Genomic DNA, 22,695 nt, shown 5'->3' with positions numbered 1-22,695 from the left:
CTGACATCTTCCAGCAGTGACGTTACGGTGCGGTAAGTGTAACGCCATTCTCCCTGCTTTACAAGCAATATCAATGGGAACTACTAGACACATCTGCAATCAGAAATTATTTTAGATTTCGCGGGGACTTCACCATTGAAATTTATGAGAGCTATAGTTAAACCGACAATGCCCAAGTGCATGGCAGTTGAATGTTGTATTACATCGGGTAAAAGTGAAAAAAAAAAAAAGAGTTATTTAACCTTTCCGATTCATGATCCACCCCGAACGGGTTCATTGTTGGGTTGCCAACTTGAAGAGGGAGGATTTGCCATTGAACTTCTGGCCAGAGAAAAAACACGTCATATGTTGCCAACATTCCGAAGAACAATGTTTTCAAGATGACTTGGATATTAGCGCATTGTGACAAACACCCAATACAGTACTGGGACTTGCTCAACAGCCGATTCCGCACCCTGACGTCACAAAGCGGTAGGTAGCATGAATGTAATTCTCCAGTAAAGCACATTTAAATAAAACAATTACTCTTAATTAAAACATTTATTAAACAGTATTCAATGATTTCGTATTTAGAGTACTTTCAGAAGTTTGAAGTCTAAATATGTATATATGTTTTTTTATGTGCATTGCTGTAATAGCCAGAACATTCCTGTTGCATCTCTATAAATGGATCCATTGCATTTATAGACATCATACAAAAATATACGAACACAAGACATGTCCAGTAAATTGTCTAAAAAATATCCAGGGCTTGTAGAATTCATATAAAATCTATTATTACTTTTACAGTCCACATTTGGTTAAGTTGTCCTTTAACAAGTCATAAAACTTGTCGTTTCTTTGCGCTCTTGTTTCTAACATAAAGTGAAGAGGTGGGTTTAGATTATTATTTTTTTTAATTACATGTGTATCTGCTTGGTTTTACCATAGGGATATCTAAACCACATTGAAACAGACTGCATTTTAAGTTGTTTAATTTCAATAGCAAAAATATTCATGTCAAGAGATCCTGAAAATGCCCAGTATTTGTTAAGGATTTTTCAAATTGTAACTCATTTTACATATTTCATTCCACCAAACTTCATCCATTTCTTTAGAAATCTTATCTTCACTGAATTACACTTCTAAGAGAACTCTAAAATGCATGCACCTACCAATTTAATTAAATCTGACAGAGCATTCCTTCACTTATCAGGAAGGAAGTGAGTAGAAAGGTCAAGAGGCCTATACAAGAGCTCTTCCCTTTACAAGCCAAAATTCAAAGCATTTTTAGACTTTAGCTCATGTGTTAGACTGACCTAGTGTAAGCCTTTGCATCCGGTTTCCATTTCTGTATTTTTTTTTGTAGTTTTTTTGAGGGAATGTGACAGTGATAAGACGCTTTTGAAGTTTAGCTCTACTACAATGGGGGAGGGATGGCTGTGGGTGTGGGGGCAGTGTTGGGGGGCCTAAAACCACCTGCTAAACTGTATAAAAGCATTAAATTAAACTTTTAAGGTGAATCTAACTCCCTCTGAAATTTCCACTAATTAAAAATATAAACTTTAACACTCTCTGTTACTCTTTGATCATTAGGCAGCAGTCCAGTCCAAACAGTCTGCAGCACGACTCTCATCATGCCCCGTGTCAATCAGCAGGCATTTCCAGTAACAATATGCCAACACCCATTCTGTGCTGTTCAGGAAAGATTTTGTGAACTTCAAATGGAATCTTCTTAATGACGTCCTGTACCTGTTTACCCTCTCTGCTGGTAATATGTGTTCCGGTAATGGACCAGTTTTTGGCAGTGACATTAGTTTGAAGCAGACCTTTGCCTTATAAAGTGATTTAGGCTCTGAAACAACCCTTAAGCTGATCCATCTAAACTGCTGATCTGAGTAAGAGCAAAGATCAGAGGACTGCTGCTTTTTAAACATCCTCAGTAATCTATCTACAGTGCAGTCTTACTTGGCTAACTGTAAGCACTTTAGTTTAATTTATGGTTCTCTCATAATGACACTAGTACTTGCTGAACTGTTTTAGTTGCAAGCAGATTTCAAAACAGAATTTATAGTGGACTAGACCCTTAAGGGTGGCTGTCAGTATTATACTGGTGAGATGTGCACATTACACAATTAAATTAAAATTTTCATCATATATACATTTTAAATTGACCAATATTATATGTCAATAAAGATTTAATCATGATTATTCTGAATATTTGTTTACTAAAATATTCATCAACTAATTAATTAATCAATTAATTGTTAACTGAAGTATAGAGACTCTAAAACATACCTTCAGCTGGCAGAGCAACCCACTTAGAGCAATACTTTAAACAAAATTGTAAAAAAAAAAAAAGTATAAATATGTTTTTATTTAAAGGTATTGTGGAGGATTTTTGAGAATTTTTTAAAAGACTCTCCCTCTCCACAAAAAAAAAAATGCACATGCACAACCCTGTACCCGCACCTGAGAGGGAACGCCTATTAAACGTGTGCGAGGGTGTGCACAAGCCCATTTCTCCTCGTGCACGCTCTGTTTAAAAGTTGCTGTTCTCATAGCTCATACAAGCTCGCTGTGACCAAACATCCGTCCTAATCCATAAATCCCTCAGTCACTATATAAACTATATAGTGGACTTTATAGCGAACTCCATTAACTTACCGTTTGGACAGATGATCACTGCTTTTTGCTCTCCGTTGATCACGTAACTCTTCCACCTGCGCCATCTTTGTTATTAGGGCCAGTGTGACAGCAAATCCCATACTGCTTTGCGAGGAGAGCTCTCCGAGTAAAATATTCCGGGATATATTTGCCTCCTCTGAGGCCTTACTTTTAACACACATATACGCCTCAAAGTGCGCATTCGCAGAAAAAGATAGCTAACGGGACGAGCATGTACGACCACCTTACATCAACATATCACCAGAATGATTGACAATAAGAGGACCACTTATTTAGATGATCCACCTGGAAATAAAAGATCATCCTCTATAACTTACGTTAAAAAAGTTTTCCTCTGTCAATATTCCTTATCCAAAACTCCTCAAGTGGAAAAGTTTGTTTCAACTGGTTTAAATTCCATAAAAAATCTTTTTAAGGAACTGTTTGCTATCTGATTATCAGTCAATTAATCAAAATTGTAATATTTATGCTATTTGATATATTTTCCTTGCTATAGAGGGTATTTACAGGCTACCAAGGCTGAGCCATCAAAAGGTCATAAAAAGGGGACAGTGATTTAAAGCTTAACAGAAAAGGTTACAAGTTTCAGCTGTGAGGATTAGCACAGATTTAGCCATATTAAAGTGCAAGGTGGAGTTTTAAGCTTTAAAGATTATTCAAAAAATGTGTTTTTAATAAGGAATTTATAGATGATCTTGACCAAAATTACCATAAATAACTGTAAGATGAAACATAGTGCACTGCTGAAAGAAAATGTCTTAATGTGAATAAATCAATTTTAATTATTTCTATTTTTGACCAAATATCAAGTGATGAAATAACCTGGAACAGGCATGAGATTAACTTTAGTGACAGTTTACCAGTTCATACTTTTTATGTTTTTATATATACATATTTTAAAAAATATATTTATCTTCTTCCCTTATCTTCTTACATGTATTTTGTATACTATTATAGACACTTTAATGCCCTTAAGTTTAAATAAAGAAACTGTGCTTAAATCAGTAAATTATAAATTGAGTAAAATTGAATCAATAAATAATTTTTAAAATATTCTTTATCTGTCTATCTGTCTAATATTAAAAAGTTTCAACCCTTCTCATAGTTGCTGAAATGACACTCTGACATTGGCCACTGGGTAACGGATGTCCAGTATCATTAGTTGTGGTATATTTTCACCCTGTTAATTTTATACAATATTAAAGTGTTAATTGATGGTTAAACCCTAATACTGTAATCAGCCTATATATAAAGTATCTACTGGAGTCACATAAGCGCATCCCCAACCAGCAGAGGATGAGTAGATGGAGCAAAATGACTTGTAATCATCAGTTGTGAAAGCAGATCTGAAGAGCCTCTGAATCATAAGCATTACAAGACAAATGTAGGTGAGAATCTCCATCTTGAGGCACCTCGTTTCTCTTAACCCTAAAAGTGAATGTCTACTTCAAATGGAAGTGCAGAAAATGACACCTGTAAATAATTAGCATTATGATTGAATTAAACTTTAATGCAATTGCACATTCCAAGCACAAGGCAATGAAATACAGATTAAATCCAACCAGAAGTGCTTTAGCTGTGATAATATATTTCCTGCTTTAATAAAGAAAAAAGAATGTTGCAGAATGTAGAAATCTGTCTTTAGTGTTTTCGTTGTATTTTGTTACAGAGGGCTTCAAACCCATTATTCTTACGTGCTTCTAAAATGAGTTTGTTCAAAACAAAATATAAAAAAGGTACTTTGAGCTGATTTTCCGTGATCCTCCCAGTTAGGGAAGGAACCCACCCGCACCACACCCTTAGTGGAGCAATAGGGCAGAGCAGGGTCTCGCTTTTCCCGCCGTCACTTTCCACATTGCAGTTGCATTGTGTTTTTCTTTCTGAGCGTTTCATCTTGTCACACTCAACACCTGTTAATAATATTACTAAATGACACTTCAGCTTCACCATGAGACTGACGTATGGTATTTTTTTACCAGCCTAAATGATCACATGAAGCTATAAATACAACAATAACTGTCTGTGTGAGAAAAAGGAAGGTGTGATTGGTTTCCCGCTGCTTAAAAATGTAATTTGAATTCATATCGAAATACCAGGAAAGAGAATGCTACTGTCTGAAGAACAGCAGGGGCACATCCAATGTTGATCAAGTCAAAGTGTGAACATTGTTTAGTTTCTGAGCCATTTGTATTTTTATTCCTTAATTCCACAGCCTCCACACTTGTTCTGTTTGTTTTGCACTTAGAGTGCCTTAACAGTCCCATATAGATAAAAATGTCATTATGAATATAGAATACTGTATTAAATATTGTATAGTGATTTAATTGTTAAAGGAAAAAAATGTCTGCACAAAATACCTTCACATTTCTTATACAGTGTGCAAGACATGTAATTAGAAATTTGCAAAGAATAAATCACAGGGAAAGTCTTTTTAGTTATTTCTGTAGCTTGTCAAGCGTGAGTATTAATGACAGCATTGTGTGTCTATCTATGAAATTTCTAATAGTTAGTCATACAAGACACTTTATAAAAGTCTCTCTTTAGGCTAAAGCTAAAATCGGCTGTAGAATATCAACTCCTGTCAGATTTAAGAGTGTGAAATGAACTTTCATCAGCTTTTTTTCCAACCTTTTAAAAGTCTCCAAATGATTTGTTTTCTGGCATGCATTTTATTTGTAAAACTGATCTTGTCAAACAATTCAGATTCAAAGTGAATTTTAAAACCCATGAAATGCTGCAAGTGTTTGCTGAGCTCCCTTTCTTTCATGGCTGTGTTATGCAGAAAGATGGAACAGGAATTCTCTCCATGTGGCACACGGCACCCACCGAACTCAGGCAGTCTGACAATCTCACAGTGTTTCTGCAGCTTCCGCTGTGAATTACCGCTTTTTCTGCAGGAAATACGTTGCTCATTTCATGACGAGGCGCTCTGATATGGACAAACTGCTATGCAAGATTTAAACTGATGTAAAATAAAAAAAACTAAATCCTTGACATTAAGTTATGTTGTGTATATAATACAAACCAGCATGTATAGTAACCGTCAAACTGCAGCAATCTTCAGAAATTCCATAAAGAGTAGGAATAATCCAGAAATTGCAAAGCCAAACCTAATAAGACTGGGGCCCATAGACTGACTGGAGGGGCTTTCAGCTTACAGTCCCCTTTAAATGGACTTTGCAGAGTGACCGCAAGCTTCTATGGGGGGCGCTGGCCTATATAATACTTCCATGGTTTTGGCAGTCAGATTTTTAAGAAACTTCCTGGTGTGTCAGGATCAGTCTGCTCTAAGCCAGTCTTAATTAAAGGCTTGGGGCTGGGCAAAAGTTGAGGGCAAAAGGCATCCCTGTTGGTTGAAAGAATGAGGCATCTGTCATTATAACACTATAGGGAGCATCAGCTTTATTACCTCGAATTCCTCCCTAAACTGCCTGCCTATTCAGTACTGACACACAGGAATGGTGATTTATTCACATCTTTCTATTAACCTTTTGATGACTATTTTCTTTTTTAACGCATTTAATAAAAAGAGGGTAAGCATTTATTTGAAACCATTCGTTTAGTTTTACACTCAAGGGATTAAAATAACTTGATTTGAGTAAAACAATGAAATCATAAAACAGATAATTGCAAGTTTTTTTTTCTTTTTACTTTGTAATGCCTTTTTTGGTTTGCTAGAACTCACAATGAGAGTCCTAAATGTATGTGTGTGCTTTTTAAAGCAGATAGAATAGTGTTCTATCTTAGCATACAGTAACAGAACTTTCAAACCTGAATCAATTTCTTTTTTAACATGTAGTTACTTTGTTCAACCACTTGGGGGCAGAGGTAACTTACAGGGAAGCCTGAGGTAGATTTGGGCTTGAGTGCCACTGTTTTGGTTTGCTTTATTAATTAAATGGAATATGATCCAACCACCCTGACTTAATGCTTGTCTGACTCATACGCCACAAGATAGAGAACTGAACAAATGTCAAATGACTTTGTTTTTGTACTATTTTTGCAGTTATAATGTATGGCGTAACCTTTCCACATCAACACCTCAGCACAACGACAACTCAAAATGTTTTGGGGCTTCTAAGTGGATATTTGTCATTTATCAGTCTGACACAATGTTTTTTTTTTTTGTTTGTTTTGTTTATTAGGGAGTGTTAGAGTTGGGCCTGAGTGAGTAAAATAGCCCGAGCAGAAGGCCAGAGAGAGTGCATTTCAAATTATAGGCCATATGTTGAAATTATGCCATCTTAATATTTCTGTCAGAGTTGTGCCATTATTGATCAAAGAGTAAAACCCTGGCCTAAATAGTTGTGTGCATCATGTCGTTGTTTTAATAATTTGGACATGGCAGTAGATCAGTTTTTCTTTTCAACAAAGCGGGTAGATTTTATACACTTTAACCAATTGACAAACCCAATGTCATCTGCAGAAGCTACCAGTGAAGAGGGAATGGTAAGAGTTTGTCAGGCTAGTTTCATTGATCGATGGCCTACTGATTATGATTTTGGACCTTTTCCATATTTTGAACATCTATACCACATGATGGAAAAATAATATTCAGCTAATTCGTTAATAGAAATCAGACAGGACATAAAACTAAAATAAAAATATCCCAGTTTATGCATGAAGGTGAAAATCCTCTAACTACTTGATTTTTAATAAAACAAATGTATATAAATATATCAAAATATAATGAAGTGTTTATTGAGGAAAAAAAAACATTTAATGTTCTAGGATGCATGCTTCTTACTGTAACTCTATCCGCTGTGCCAATTTGAGGGAGCCCTATCTGAGCCATGCAAAGGTGCTCTCACCTGCAGAACTAATACCCTTAATGTATTCATATCAAGGACGTTATGTAACAGCGTAACTGAGACGGAAAGTGCAGCCACCTTGCCAGTCTTAATGCATTCAGGCGCCACAGTGTCAGATGGCCCTGGTGATCCAGGGAGCTCAAGATGGCATTGCTGTTCAGCGGTCCGGATATGTGTGTCCGTGGGCAGGCGTGAATATGCGTCTGCGTTGCAGTGTTTGTTAAGATTAGCCTAGGATATGTGCGCCCATATGGTTTGATGGCGACACATTTGAGTCCGTCTGGCCTGGCGCCAAAGTGTGCAATGATTATATTGTGTTTGTTCATATGTGTTACAGTTTTAACACTGAAGCCTTGCCAACCTCATGTGTGTTTTTTGTTCTGGAGTTTGTGTCCAAGCAGGCTCTATTAGGCCATATGACCAGTGTGCGCGATCATGTGACATTCACATTAACACTCTGTATCTTGTTGGGGGGATGGATTTGTTGAGCCGTGAGAGATTGTCAGGGGGAGATGGTCCAGTGCATGCTGGTTTCTTTGCTTTGCCATTGTTCGAGAGGGTGCTCAAAAGTAAACACCAATCAATCCTCTCCGGCTCCCTGTCTCCCTCTTGACACAGAATCGGTGGCATGAGCTGTGAAGCAGGCTTTCCACCTCTCATCTGGCTCCTTTCTTCAGTGCACTGTAATCCTGACACTGAAACCCAGCCCTAAGAGAACAAGTGTCAGCATTTAAAAGGAGTCTGCATTCCCCCTCCAGGTTAGAGAGTGCAAATGCTGATTGAGCTGGCAATTAGCTAACACTGATCACAGTGATTGTACTTGTGTTGCTGTCTCACAGCCTTGATAAAGAGATATGCTACCAAGCTCAACACGACTGGGACCGCGCACATGACAGATAAGCACACACTGGGCGATTTACCTTTGTGAATCTATAGCGTAAGCTCGCTTACCAGATGTTCAGCAAGCCCTCTGCGCTGTATATTTGACTTGCTAATATCAGCAGGTAATTATAATTTTTGTTGAAGCTTAAACTTTATTGATTACACTTGATATGTAAAAAAAAACACCAAAAAAACACTGTCATGCGCAGGAAGCAGGTCTTTTGAAAACAAGAATGGAGTTTTAACTAAAGGAAATGAATGATTGTTGCTCTAAATTAACAGCAGACTGTGAAATGCACATTGGCTAATGCACCCCCAGGTTGACCAGAAAAATAAGCCAACATGTTTGTTTAGGAGATGCAACCTGAAGTATTGACCATCTTAAAACCCCTGCTGTCAGGTTGTAAAATAAGCTGAGGATTTGCATAAAATAAATGAAAATTTCTCTCGTGTCTAACCCTGATGTGGCTAAAGGTTTTTTGTCACTTATGCATGCTCTATCTAGCTCATTCTCAATGTTCACATTACGTTCGCTTTTGCAGGGCTGTAAGTAGTCATCTTTGTCTAAAAGGCCTTATTTTGCTCACAATAACTCATTATATTAATAAAATATATTTACCTAGCACCACTTCAGAGCAATTTTCATTCCAGGGAATCTTACAAGAAAAAAAAGCATATCATATTCAATTGTATAGAATCTAGATGATGTTAAATTTAATTATGAATGCAGTCTATTCAATACACAAGAAGGCACTAAACAGGGAGTACTTTCTATGGTAGTAACTTCCTAATGCTTGACTCTATCCATTAAACATTTTCAGCCAGAAAAAATGGAAAGAAAAGAAAGCTGTTGCAGTAATTAAATAAAATGCCTGAATAGAAAGAGGCTAGTTGATCTATATGATAGGATATTTTTCAACACCAAGTAGAAGGGTACTAGTGTCTTGATATCCTTATTCTGACTGTGGCAGCTAATGAACAGCAAATTTCCACGAGAAAGATCCGGTCCTGCCAACATTTCCTCTGCCCCTCCACTACCGGCACAAACCCCCTCACCCCTTAGCCCAGGGCTGCGATCCTGCGTAGCCGACGTAATGAAGCCATATAACCCTGTTATTTGCTGCTTTACGGCTTGTTTTATGAAGGTGAGTTGACAAGCAGCTCCCTGAATGGTTCCTGCCACTTTAACACACAGCATTACCAAGAGAAAAGAAGCAGGGAGGAGGGAGGGCAGGGCTGGCTGGGGAATGCGCCGCGGCCTTTATGTTGTCGCTACCAGGGCTTTGATGGGTAGAGGTCTGGCTGCAGGCTATCACTGGTAAATTTTATGTCTTCCACCTTTTGTCGCCGCAACATTATTGACGTTTGACCTATGTTACTGTTCCCACCTCCTCTTGACTAATCAATTCCCACATCGATCCATTAATCAGCCTTGGTGAAGGCCAGTGAAAGGGCCCATGGGTATGTGTGAAGAATTGTGGGATAGGCCTCAGGCTGCTTAGATGGAGATCCTTCACTTGTAGAGTGACCTGTTAAGGTTGTGATTTAACAAGTGATCGTCGCCTTTATTTAAAAGCTTTAAATAGCCTTACCTTACATGGAGCTGCATTTTTTTCCTCTTGTGTACAATTTAAATCTATTGACTTAAGTGAATATGAAAATGTTTAATTTGTTTCCAATTTCAATGCCTAACAACTAAAAATATCGTAAAGTAAATGTATTTAGATAGGAAAATAAAGCTCAAGATTACAATAGCTAATACATACAAATATGATGTTACTTGTTTGGGAATTAAGGATGAATAATTAGAGTTAGACAAACTTTATTGTCATTTTTGTATGCACAGAGTACATACAAAAATGAAATTTTGTTGAATTTATCTTACAACACTGTAATTATATTACAATTGGAGTCAATTAAACATTACCATTCTTAAGTACAGCAGTAATCAGAATGTAAACAGTGTAGGAGAAAAAGTCCCTTTAAAAATAACGGTGCAAAAGGGCATCAATATGAAAAGATTCAGTGCAGCGCAAAATAAATATGGCGCAAAATGTTGTAGAACATTGAGTTGTGTCCTATTTAAAAGGATTGTAAAAGTTCAGTTGACTCTTCTATTGAGTGATTTCTATTACACATTTAAGAAGTTTTGTTGTACCTTTATAAGAATTGATTAACCGTATATTCCAGGCAAAAATAAGCATCACTAAAAGGTATAAACAACAAATCAACACAAGCAGCCCTGTCTATTTGAATCCCAACTAAATGATTAGTTGGGAATAGAAAAACGATAACTGTAGTATTCCTCTAAAAACTACTTACTAAATTTTCTAGCTAGAAAATTCGCTTTGAAAATATTTATTTTATTCATTAAGGCCAATGATACTTAACTTTGTTCAAACGAGTAAAGTAAAAGGAAAACAAAAATATGGAATCTTTTCAGATTCATTTGTTCAGCTCAGTTCAGTAGAACTACTCCAGTAGATCAGGAGAAAAGACCATCCCTGGTCAGAGATTGAGCTGTTAAACCACTTGCTGCACTAGCTGAACATGGTTGACCTCGGCTGACGGGAAAGTCTAGGCTGAAATGACTGTTAAAATTGGCTAGGGGTCTCCTTTAAGCAGTCAGACTGTTAGTTCTGGTCATTGGACGACTGGTTGCTTTGAGTCTTAATGTAATTAGGATAAACTCCAGCAGATAATGTACAAATAGCAGTTGCATTTTTCTCATTACATACCACGTATTCCCTTTGGTATGAATGGAAGAAAGCATAACAAGTCCCTATTGGAAATGAAAAAAAAGGCAACAAACATTGCAAAGAAAACATTTATCATAAGAAGATCATATTCATATTCATCTTGTGCCGAGTTTGGAAAATCCTTCTTTATGTTTATTTTTTTTTTTTTAGGTTCCCTCTGAAGTTCTAACCCAGCATTTGCCTCAGGGGGGGGAAACATCATAAAAGTACTGATTAAAAAGTCAGAGATGAATTGGGAGTGACTTAAGGCCATCTTCACTCTGACTATGTTCCATATCTTCTTGTCATCCCTCACAAAACGTCTCATGCCTCATTTTTATACTTGATGAAAGTAGTTTTGGCCCATGCCTTCGCCTCCTATTTAGAAATCTACCAGATCAGCTTTTCTTTTCCCGTGTCTAACTTTTTCTATGGTGTATCTGGTTTTTAGAAATTAATGCATTCTGTAAAATTCACTTGTAGACAAAAACACTTTATCTGTTTAATATTGGGTTGGGGAGGGGGTGTACTTCATCCATGGTGCCATGGAACCGTTGAGAATTGCCGCATAGACTAGAACGGCTTCTAGTTGCTACGGAATGGGATGAGCAGATGTAAGTCTTTGTGAATTATGAGGGGTTAGACCCATATTGTTATATAGCCATTTAAAAAAATGTATGGTACAAGCACGTTTCTATCGCTCAGATGTATCTCAAGGTTTCAAAATTATCAACAATTTTTCGCTGTAGCAAGGATCTCTCCTTATAGCTAGACAGTGTCTGGATCCACAGTTGCAAAATACGATCATTATTTAAGAAAGTTTTAATGACCAGCTTTAGATTAAGCTGTAGATATTCTTGTCATTGTTTTTAACATAACTTTTTGGGTCATAGGCTTTCCATATTTTTAGTCCTTGGGACACTAATGCAGTTTGACAAAGGTGACCGGAGACCTCCATTTGCTTGTGTTACAACCCGCCTGTGATTGGCTACTTTTCAGGAAAACCCACATCTTGAGTTGTGACCTGTTGCCATGGTAACCAGTGTAAACTGTCTTCCTGTTTCCAGCTAACAATTTATGTAGCTGAAACTATTGGGCTTTTGGACCAGAACTTTTTTTTACCCTATTTAACATACATCCTATAGCCAGTCAGAATCCATTATTCATCCAGACTATACTATATCTAATAAAGACTTTAATTACCACCTTCCAAGTCTTGAAGAGAAGCGTTTAGCCTGAAGGTGCTTTACTAGTAGGAAGAGGAGTACAGCCTCAAGAGGTGGGATTTACTGAAAAGTAGCCAATCACATGTGGGTTGCTTTGTCCTGTGGTTTATGCCTTCAAAGTGACAAAAGTTGACTTGAGTGCACAGAAATGGGTCCAGACGCAAGGACTAGGTAGGCTGCGTGTGCAGAGAAAGAACAAGTACTCGTGTGTGTTTGTGTGTGATATATTAGGGCCCCATGGTACCCTATTTGCGGAACATGTTAAAGTTGGGGGTGAGGATGAGTTGATGAACGTCTGTATTAGGGCTGCAACTAACGATTATTTTAAAAATCGATAAATCGGCCGATTATTATTCCGATTAATCGATGAATCGGACAAAAAATATTTTTATATTAACCCTCTTTATTCCAAAATAAACATTTTAGACAGAACAAACAAGCACACAAGTACAGGTTGCTCATTAACTGTACTGGTGCAATATGAAAAATAAATGTTTGTGTTAAAACTACGCAAACTTACATGAGAAATATAGCTGTACATCCACAAAATATAGGATACTTTGTTTCATAAAGTGCAAAAAAAGACATTTTGTTTTTAAAAGCCCCTATTTACATGGTAATGTGGCATATAATTAATTGACATATTACTGATCTTGCTGGATTTTATCCTGCTTTACTTCCATAAATTGCAGGATCTTCTTTACTTTATCTTTGCCAGAAGATTTAAACTTTAAAAGCCTTGCCCTCATAATTTGCAAGTTAATTTATTTATAAAGAAAATATAAACGCTGCTTAAGCTAATTCAAATGAAATTAAAAGTAAAATAAGTAGCCAACCTTATCACTGTCTGTAACCTACTAACAAGATAAGGAAAGCATTATACGAGCTACCTGAGAAACTGACGTTACGTTTCCCCACTTTAGAACGAAACAAACATGGTCGCTTACCCTGCCCCACGGCAGCAGCTGCCGCTGGAGGAGCGTTACATGCGTAAGAGTCTCCAAAATCCGCCAGTGACACCGTAAAAAGTCACCAGATTTGTCGCTAGTCGCTGTTTTGAAAAATAGTCGCTGGAGGGGTCTGAAAAGCCGCTGAGTTGGCAACACTGCACCTGCGGCACTGCCATATTTATTTTTTTCTTCCCCGTTTCAGTCAAGTGCCAGTGATGACGATGGCGGCGGATGACGCATTAATCGCGCGACACAACTAATCGATGATGAAATTCGTTGCCAACGCTTTTAAAAGTCGATTTTTATCGATTTTATCGATTCGTTGTTGCAGCCCTAGTCTGTATTAAGTAAAGCTGCTCATAGGTGTATTTATTGCATGTGTGGACTTTTGGCAGAATGCTGATGCCATAAATCTCGGAATTGCAAGGTTAACAGGCCATGTTTGCAGACAGCACAAATTTTTTCCATATATAACAAGTGGGGTACACTTGGATATACGAAATTGATAAAACATTTCAATAAACAGTGTACTAACTCATTGTAGTGCACAAAAGATCAATAGGAACACCAATGTTGTTTTAGGTTGTGAGAGCATCAGCTACACCTTAAGCATTACTGGGAGATTTCCAGTACATACACTTCCATGACGAGTTGATCTTGCCACTCCAGGGGTCCATGGAGGGACCCTCTGCACAACCAGTATATCAAGAATAGGTTTTTAAGTGAGTAATTTTTAGTCCTGGTCCTCAAGGCCTATAGTTTTACCTTACCTTTTAGATCTGTCTCAGCTCCAGCTAACTTAATTCTATTGATTGCATTACCTCCTTAGCATATAACCACATGCTACAGAAGCCTGCTAATCACCCATTCATTTAGGTCAAGTGTATGGAAGCAATGAAACGGCTAAAACAGGAAAGACAGCAGGGCTTGATGACCAGAACTTTGAACCACTGAGCTAAACTCCTCTGAGGAAAGTCTGAAGGGTTCAATGGAAAAGATTGAATAGTACTTCCTGTTGGTGGAAGGTCAAATGTCTATCGACTGATTGGATATATTATTGGACCAAAAGACTAGCATTCTTTTCCTAGGGGAGAAGTCATCACAGTGAAAATTTCTAGGAAGGATGTAATCAGTAAAGCATTTTCTATGACTTGTCAGCTTTTGGTTTTAATATCAGCAAGGTCAATAAAACAAGGCGGCTCTTTGAGTGAGGGCAAACATTTTTGTTCGTCTGACTGTTTCCATGGAGTTTGGGCAACAGCATAATTGTGTCTAGGCCACAAACAGAAATGGCTCAGACACACAGACATCCAGCAAATCAAAACGGAAGCTGCGGGAGGGGAACCCGCTGTCCTTTGATTAGTTTGGTTTGAGTTTTGGTTTGGTGTGTGTAGACTAAAGGCATCACCCCAGTCCGTCTCTGCTCTTGCCAAGTTGTTTGCCAAAATGGCAAAAGATTTTGGAAACAAAAGTTAGACTGAGAAAAGCTGCTTTTTTTTCTGCCCACCCGCTCCTTATTTTGACCGAGGTCCAGCCCACAATCACTCAGCTCTTGTGGGTTTAGTGATTTGAGAAGACGCTTCTTGTGTAGATTTTTCAATTCTTCGACATGTCATTTGGCCGGGAGTGCTATTGTCCCCTTCCCCTTTTCTCCCTGCTCCTTCTGCCGAGACAAGTCGTGTCATCCCCTCGTGATCAGCACTTTTGTTGCCTTTGTTTTTGGCCCTACCTCAGAAGTCCATCTTGTCTTTTATGTCCCTGCCTTTCATGCATAAGGGAACAGTTGTGGCCTGTTGTGGGACTTCTCCACTGCATTTCCACCAGTGGGGTTTCCTTTCATTCATTTCAAACAACCACAATGGGCTCTGAGGGCCTAAATGACCAATGCAGAGTGCACAATTCTTCAGAGTCTGCTCATTTTGTTTTCCAGAGTCAATAAAAATGCTAAGTTGAAAGCTAACCCCCTTATGCCCTCTTGAAATAGGGGGGCTGGTTTGACCTTTTGAAGGCCCCTCTTTATTAACTTTTAATGACAAATTAATTTTGTTTTTGGTTCTTAACTTCAAAACACAACTGAATTTGCATGAAGACCTGAAAACCACCGTTTTTTTTTTCCTTTTGCATTGTGATTCTACTTTCCCTGTGATTTAGATCAGGATTTAGTTAATATTTGAAGTAAGCGGGTTCTGCCAATATGAGCCATTTTTCTTCTCGTTGAAAAAGTGATGAAAATAGTTGCTTCAAAAAATGTCTAGCATAATAGTATTGTATGCCAGTCTGGGAAAACGGATGGGATTTTCAGAGGGATTACAGGTAGAAAGGCATTAGTCGGAGAAGATAACTACCCTCTCTTCAACCTCCTTGTATAGATTAAGGCCTAAAACCTGAGGTAATGAGTAAAAAGGGGAGAGAGGACTTGAATGGGAGGATAAGGAAAACATTTAGTTGATTGTGAGCACCATTGTTGTTGTATTTGGGAGCTGAGAACAAAGTATGACTATTTATATCTAAGAGTAGCCACTGACAAGGTTCGAAGAGAATGAAATAATCTGGTGGAAAGAATTCCACTATGTTACAAATTAGGGAGATTTCAGATTAAGATTATCAAGGTACCCTGAATGTAAAAAAAAAAAAAAAAAAAAAAAAGATGTTTTAAAGCCCACTTAGCGGTTGAGCCTTTGGGATTTTCCAAACCAGTCTGCAGGGATCATCAATTCCACATGCAAATACAAATGTATTACTTATATACTGAAATGAAAAACATGCTTTTCTTTGAAAGCAATTGTTCCTTTGATTTAGTACTTGCTATTAGATAATAAAAAGGTGGAGTTCATTATTAAAAGTGTAATATAAACTAATGCTATTGTCTCTCCTGCTTCAGCTTTTGTATATGTGAGCAAAGCTGCTGTAAACACCACAGCCCCCAGCTGTTCTAATCTGGAGGGAAATGGGAATTGTTCATCCTGAGCTTCCAACTTGCTGGAGGGCAAGCAAAGGAAGCAGGGGGCAAAGAAGTAGAAAAGAAGTGTTTGATTCAGTCCTCTGACCTGTCTTGGATGTCTCTGGTTAATTTTTCAACATTTCCGTACCGTAACACTTGTGTTTTCAGTTCTGAAGCTGTGTAGTCAAAGGGTGGGGAGGGTGTTGAGGGAGAGACATACACATTACAGCATCATGCTGGGAGGTGGAGCAGATGCTGGGGAATGCTTCGGCTTTCTTTTTCTCTCTAAAAAGCCAAGTGTCAGACAGGCAGGTAGATGTGTAGCTCGGTAAATATTGATGACTTCTTGACCATTTTATTTCCTCCCTGCTGACAGCTTTCGGTGAAAAAGGGTAGCTTGTTGGTACTTCAGAAACATTGATTTCCTCTCTGTTCTTTATTCATCTTTTATTCTTTCCCCAAATTTAATCTGGATTCTTAAGCACCACTGACCATCAAACGGGTTACATGCATTAAGAACAGCCTTATTATTGTGGTTGGAAACACAAATCTTTTAATGTTTTACCATTTTAGACACAGCTTCTGCCTGCGCCGTCATGCTGGAGATAATTTTGGAAATCTGCATATCGAGAGGGAGACTGTCATCAGAGTCTGTTTTCAAGTGGGTCTCTTGTTATCTGCAGTAATGCATGTAGTAGGATGAATATTAGCACCTGAATTAAGCGATTATGCTGCCATGTGGACTCCAGGAGTTACAAGAAATAGAGTTCTTCATGTCATGATAATGAAGCAATTACTACAAGCGGTGTATAAAACAAAATCTAATAGAAATCTTTGGAATCACTGGCTGGGATCTTTATACTGTTTAAAATTAGATGCTGTATTTATGAAGGTTATGAAGCTTAGCATACATCAACACCATTCCAGGTACATTTAAAATGATGTATTTTAAATGCAAAGTTGACGTTGAACCCTCTTGATCCTTAACTATCCCAGTAGTGTTCTAGACTTCTGGGTAAATGGGATGAAACAGTTAGCAGTCATCCTGGCGCTGTGCAATAGTTACAAATAACCTAAGCCTAAGTTTAGTTGCTTTTCCCTTTGTTTAGTTCTTCCTTTGTTCGATTGTTCTTCCTTCCGTCCTTCCTTCCTTCCTTCCTTTTGCTGTTCTACCTTGCATTTGTTCTGTCATTCCTTCTTTCGTTTTCTCCTTTCATTTCTGTTTTTTTTTTTTTACAAAAAAGCTCGACCACTGTAGGAATATCTGCCTCATATTCATCATAAACCTTTGAATTCACTCAAAATGTGATATAAGCAGTGTATTACAGACTGAGCACTACATACACATGGCGGAATAAGGTATCAGCACAGGAAAGATTTAGTGTTCCTTTAATAAAAAGTGTGAGTACCATGCATTTAACACCTAATGATTGTTTATTGTTTTGCAAATACTTTAGTGCAACAAAATATGGCTTCATTGTCAGTGTAGAAGCCTTTTTTTACTTTGATGCAGCAACAAGCGGAGGAGGGGAATGTTCTTGTACTTCGTGAGGAGGCTCTAGTTAAGGTCCTTTCATTTGCCCCATTTACACTATACTTTTAAAAACCGTGCCGAGAACCGAGATAACTTTTGAGTGTAAATCAGACGCAAACTGAACCTGACCAGAGACTACTGAACCGCGCTAAACTAGTACCAGTTCAACAGTAGGGCTTGGCGCGGTTCAGTTTAGTTAATTCATCTAAGGCTTCGTTCTTCGCCTGACTCTCTGCAGACAACAAAATATGACTGTTATATCAAAACGTCCTGAATGTTACGGGCACCACCATGTTGATTTGCTTGATTCCCTCCTTCAATCCTAGAGAGCAGTAGTACCACAGATCGTCACTAGGAGGCGAGGAACTGGTCCAAGCTCTTTCCGAACTCGGCACGGATTGGTTTCAGAGGGCTAGCGTAAATGGGGGTTTCTTTCATCCCAATAAAACCTTTTTGAAGTTTAGGAAAGTTATGTTATATTTCAGTAACCGGATCTAATTGTTTTGGTTGAGAAAACCAGGACCTTTTATTTACACTAACAATTACATTTTTGTTCATGTTATTTACCATTGTACTTATTCAACCAGCTACAATGCTGGGTGAATAACAGCAATCATTCCTACAGATATTTGCGAGTTAGAAATGCAATCAAAACATGCAAAAACAAACTTTCAAAACATTCTTACTTTTTTTCCAAGCTACTATTGACATATGAGGTTTAAGATCCAAGTTCTTTCAAAGGTAAAATGATTAAAATAATAAACTGGTACAAAACTGGATACATGTGTTTCATTGTTGATGTTTTGCACATAGGCTGTAAAGAGATGCTGAAACAGGAGTGTTGGATCCTTCCTGCTGTATTTAAGATCAATATGTTGGTTGTTACTAGGGAACCGCTTGTCCTGCGTTGCATTCTTACCACCAATCTCCTTCATTTTCCGGGGCTCTGTGTCTGCTGTGGTCTCTCTGTTAATAAGAACCAGTCCCTTCCAGAAATATATAACCCCACTAACTACACAACTACCTCTGATCTTAGAGTGGTAAACATGTTCACTGTGGCAGGGGCTGGCCACATTACAGCTGTAACACAGCCACACCGCCCCATGTTATGATGACCTTTGATGTAAAAACAATAAAAGAAAAAAGGAGGCAAATAATAAGATAAGGTACCTCTGGACTGAGAGTCCTGGGGTCTTCCTGGCTCTACTCACCAACTGGGGAGAACAACTACATACCTTCTTGGGCTTTTTTATCAGTTTTTATTCACACTTCTGATAGGATCATTGAAGTGATAAAATAGTCAACCAGCAGTTGGTATACAAGTCAAAATTGTGTTGGGTTATTTCCCCTCACATATGGTTTATAAGTAACTTTTATTCTGGTAGCATTTTAAGCCACATTCATGACAGAAACAACAAATTATATGATGCATGTTTAAATTTTTAATCATAAAAAAATCAACCCATGCACTTTTTTAAAGGAAGATGTCAAAACATGTCTAACCTTAACCTGATAATTACAGGGGGCTATTCTTTAGGGGGATATTGCCTTTTCTTACCCCATTTACATGATAAAAATGAAAAAGTGATAACACATTTTGCACCATTGTCAAATCAAAGAAAAAGAAGCATTTAACAAATTAAATACAACATATTTATGAAGGATGGCAAATGGAGGGAGCAGTAATGAATAATGCTGACATGATCTTAAAGAATGTCTGAATACACTAATGAGTCAATCAAGGGATACACTCATTGATTGATACCCTCAAAGAGAAAAACTATTTATATTGGGCCAAAAATTTCTCCTGGACGATTTATTGGTCTATTTCCTGTGACCTAGAAAATCACTCTAAAGTGGGATCATGCATTAAACACTTTATGGTGTAGATTTCTTGGAAGTACCATGGTAACCGTGGGGCCTTCTAAATGCAGGCAGCTCTGCAAGGTAGACTTTATTTAAGACGCTCATTGAGAATATAAGAAATGGTGTGGGACTTGAGGGCATATCTCGTTAAAAACATTTACTTTATTTATTTTCAAATCAAAATCAGTCTTTCAAAGTGCCCTTCACTCAGTCAGCAATTTGTCAAAATAAATCTTTTATTATAGCTTTCAGCTATAATAGACTCTTTTTTTGAAGTCAGAAGGAAGTAGTTCATTGTTATGTCCTAGGTTGCTCATGGTTTCAGCCAAAAACACTGGGTTATAAAAGCACTCAAGATTTCTGACACATTTTCAATCAATATTGTGTCAGCTTGTTTGGGTTTCCAATAGGGAATAATTGTAACAGTGCAATACTTGTTTTCAAGTGAAAACTTTACCTGCTATTTCCAAGTATTTCAGGGCCCTGTGAGTCTACTCCCTGGCTCTCGGGAAACTCTTTTGATATTCTTTTGACTACTCTTCCAGGAAGCTTTAGAGGGACTGGTTTATATTTAAAAAAAAAAAAGTGTTGAATACATATTTTACTTGTTTGTGTGAATTTCTGGTTTCATGTTTTTATGTGTAATACTTGCATATTTTTTTTTGCCAAAGTCTAATTGTCTCATCTTTGTTACTTTCCCCCAAGCCTTTAGTGGGTAGGCTCTATGCCTAGAAGCACTAAAGTGCTTGAAGCCATCTGAATTGGTTTTAACTACCTGCTCCAACTGCAACATCTCTGTGTAGATTAGGCTTTATTGGGGCTGGAGGGCATATGGAAGCGTAGTTGACAGGATTAAGAGGCTATTGAAGTCACTTAAGCTCCTTTAGAGAGCAAAAGACAAGAAAAGAGAATAACTCGGCCCCTGTATTTAACAGATATCCCTTCTTGTGCTCGCTTTCTTCTACCCAGCACCGATAAAGAAGCTCACTATCCACCAATAAGAGCCCTGTTAGATCTTCTCACATCCAGAGAGAGTCACAGACCAAAGATTCTGTTTCGCGCTGTAATTGGGTATATCTGATGCTTAAAATGCCGTTGTTGATCTGGTACGTTGTTACAGTCTGGTCTGAATGGGAGCAAAAAAGCAGATGTATGGTTTTCTTTCTTATGTTATGGAAGCAAATATTGATGCTAGTTTTGGCTATTTGTATGAAACACTGAGATCATTTACAATGGATGAAAAAATACTAACATTATTAGGTTAGCATTGTATCCATGTGTAGAAATAGGGGAAACATGATGTGACTTTGCATAAATCTATATAGATTTCTTGCTTGCTACATAAAATTAGAGACACTTTTTCTGATAATTCTTAGGAAGATGGTTGGAACCTTTTAAAAGCTAATTTAAAACCTAAAAATAGAAATATCTAAATCCCAGATGTAGTGTGGGGTCCTTGTAATTAGAGTTGTTCCGATTCGGATACCAGTATCGGAAATTATCCTGAAAATGCTGGCATCGGTATCAGCAAGTATTGTACTCCAGGCATAGATCCGATAGGAATTAAAATAGGAGTCTTTTTACTGGTTAGTTCAGTTAATTCTGACACAGATCTTCTGCGCCGCTCTTAAAACAGTTGCACTGTGCTGCTGTTTCAGACAGATGAAGAGTTGATCCCCTGACACCTGTCGGAGAAGGAGCTTGCTGCTACTACTACGTTTTTTTTCATACTGTTCTACATAAAGATTAATGGCTTGAATCTGCTGTATTCATTAATGGTTCCATTCAAAGTTTTAACCTCAGCCAGTCCTGATGACAATGATAATCACATATATATGATTATATATATGTTTCTTGTAACATACTGATATCAGTACTCTGTTTCGTCCAATGCTCACAGCACAAGCATCAGGTTTGTACCGGTAGAGAAAAAAATGTTTCAGGAGCATCTCTACTTGTAATACAGGAATTGGAACCTCTGACCGAGTCTCAAGTCTTTCACAAGTTACATCTTTTCTCCCATAAACTCTAACAAGCTTTTCTGTTACTGCTTAGAGACATCAGACTCACAGCCTAATAATCCCACAGCAGTGTTTTAGTGTGGGGTATGTGTGCTCGTGATTATGGTTAGTGTTAATTTTCTGTCCATAAATGTCTTCTGGAAAACTGCATGCAAAACTTCCCATGAATGTCTTTGTAACAATAGATTTCCTCTTGCCACATGTCAGTCAGACCAAATTTGAAAGATTGAAAGTTATACTGTCAACAGATTTCCCAACTTGACAACAACACCTCCAAAGTTGCCATGACCCTCTACTTCTCTGAATAATGATAACCTTTTTCCCTCTCAGTTTATGTGAACAGTCTTGTCTTGCTAGATATGCCATTTCTGTTTTCTGATCATGAATTAAAGAGAGCTCTTTGAGATTTCCGGAGCCCTAGATATTGTTTTACAACTTAAACCTGCAATAAACTTTGTCTCAGCTTCCTCCGTGACCTGTCTACGGTGTTCCTGGCTATTTATTATATACCTTGTTGACTATGGGTGTGGGAAACAATCGATTTGGCAAAATATAATGATTTTCGTCTGCCCGATACAATATCAATCTCTTAGTTTCTAATATCGATTTAACTGTTCAACGCAGCACTGTTGCTATAAATGAGGCAGTCACAGTAGAAGACGTGGACAGACTCAAACCCCCCAAAAATATGGATACCAAAATAACTGAATGATCAATACCTTCTGATGAACATACACAGAACTCGCTTCTTTATTATATATACATTTATTTTGATAGTTGGGTAAAACTTTTCAATATATAGTGATATTGCAATATTGTGATGATGTTGTATTGTGCGACATATATCGCAACACATATGTCAGTACTCGGCCCATTGTTGAGTAATCTCTAAAGAAACCCTTAAATAGTCTTATCTTTATATTGTAATTTAGCTACATACAGGTGGACTGAATTTAAAAAGACACAATCTTTCTTTGCAACTTGTCTTTCTTAATTTTATATAAGGATATCAGAGTAAGTGGATTTAATACAAATGCTAGCCACAATTAACATATCTTT

At 37.6% G+C, this 22,695-nt stretch overlaps 1 protein-coding gene across 1 annotated transcript in view; it reads left to right on the top strand.

Moving 5' to 3' along the window:
• Positions 1-22,695, top strand: part of clybl (citrate lyase beta like) — a 62,482-nt gene that overhangs the window by 748 nt on the left and 39,039 nt on the right. The gene's annotated exons all lie outside the window — the stretch shown is intronic.

The sequence above is a fragment of the Cyprinodon variegatus genome, unplaced genomic scaffold (assembly GCF_000732505.1).
Source record: "Cyprinodon variegatus isolate N-32 unplaced genomic scaffold, C_variegatus-1.0 Scaffold353, whole genome shotgun sequence".
Lineage (NCBI taxonomy): Eukaryota > Metazoa > Chordata > Actinopteri > Cyprinodontiformes > Cyprinodontidae > Cyprinodon > Cyprinodon variegatus.
This window is presented reverse-complemented; position numbering and strand designations above follow the sequence as displayed.